This window comes from Grammomys surdaster, unplaced genomic scaffold, assembly GCF_004785775.1.
Source record: "Grammomys surdaster isolate TR1022 unplaced genomic scaffold, NIH_TR_1.0 109629, whole genome shotgun sequence".
Classification (NCBI taxonomy): domain Eukaryota; kingdom Metazoa; phylum Chordata; class Mammalia; order Rodentia; family Muridae; genus Grammomys; species Grammomys surdaster.
This window is the reverse complement of record NW_021610712.1, coordinates 1-1,420: the sequence shown is the minus strand read 5'-3', so window position 1 is coordinate 1,420 and position 1,420 is coordinate 1. Positions and strand designations below refer to the sequence as shown.

At 46.2% G+C, this 1,420-nt stretch overlaps 1 pseudogene; it reads left to right on the top strand.

Annotated features, from left to right (window-relative positions):
- The first annotated feature begins 3 nt into the window (after positions 1–3).
- Positions 4–1,416, top strand: LOC114635493 (annotated as a pseudogene).
- The last annotated feature ends 4 nt before the right edge of the window (positions 1,417–1,420 follow it).

Sequence of the window (1,420 nt, the reverse complement as noted above, 5' to 3'; positions counted from 1 at the left end):
ACTGTGTTGCCCACTGTGTCTGAGTCACAAGAAGAAGTAAAGGGAAGTCAGATGACAGTACACCGGAACAAGATATTTGTTCAACCTGACTCCTCCCTTCAGCTTCGGAGTGAAATGAAAGTAGGGAATTCAGGAAACGTTCCTATCCCCAAACATCCAACTGTTATTGTCAACATTGCAGATGATGATGGTTCAGATGATGATGATGAAGATGACAATGATGATCAGTTTTCTGAGGAGGGCGATGAAAACAAAACATCTGCCCTGCAACCATCTCCTAACTTCCATAGTGGATTACAAGTGGTTTCTGCCTGTAGTCCTGGAGTCAGTTTCAAGCAAGGTGAATGTTTGAATTTTGGAATAAAAACTCTTGAGGAAATTAAATCAGAGAAAATGAAGGAAAAATCCAAGAAGCAAAGTGTCTCCTCGGGAGTTTCCAGGGTTTTACATCAGCCTCAGTCCAATCCAGGCCCTGAGAAGAAGGTTCAGACAGTGATGAGGACTGTAACTCTATCAAGCAAACAGGAGGAGCCCTTGCTTAGACTGAGTCTTAGTGAGAGACTGGGGAAACGAAAGCTTTCAGGGGGTGGTGACTGGGATCCCCCATTAAAGCGAAGCCTTTCACAGAGGCTGGGTAAAAGAGTGGAAGCACCAGAAACTGACATTGATAAAGCACCAAAAAAAATGCGAGTTCATAATGCCGGTGAGATTCATGTGAAGACTTTAGAAGAGATTCTTCCAGAAAGAGCCAGTCAGAAACGTGGAGAACTGCCAACTAAACTGAAGACAGTAAAACCTTCAGGAGCTGATGATTCTCCATCAGGAACAGGAAGTTCTTCTTCAGTGCGGATCAAAACCTTCTCTGAGGACCTGGGTAAAAAGAAACATCGGCAGCAGGAAATGGAAAGACAGAAATCCAAAAAGGATCCCCGTTGCCTCGAGCTAAGAGAAGATGCTGAAGTGAAAAAGACAGTGAATCTGCCAACTGTTGCTGTTAGCAGAGGACAACCAGAGGAGCCTGCAGGAAGAGCCAGGTCTATGCAGGAAGTGCGCGTTAAGACACTAGAGGAGATTAAACTGGAGAAGGCCCTGAGGATGCAGCAAAGCTGTGAGAGTAGTGGCAACTCCCGACCTCAAGCTGAGGATGCCCCAAGGCCGAAGAGGCTTCTCTGCATCCCCAAGAGAGCAGGTGCAAAAGAAGAGAAAAAACTTGAACTTGAAGACAGTGGTGATGCTCCTTCTCAGAGCAGTGTGTCCAAGACGGAGGCTGTTGAGACTTCAGATGAGACCGTAAGTGACCCCACAAAACTTCCAGCCAACAGATGTAACACTGTGGAAGAGAAACACACAGAGAGACAGCAGGAGAGAGGAATGTCACAAAAGGAGAAACCAGCCTTGTCATCTGAGCGTGGAGATGAGG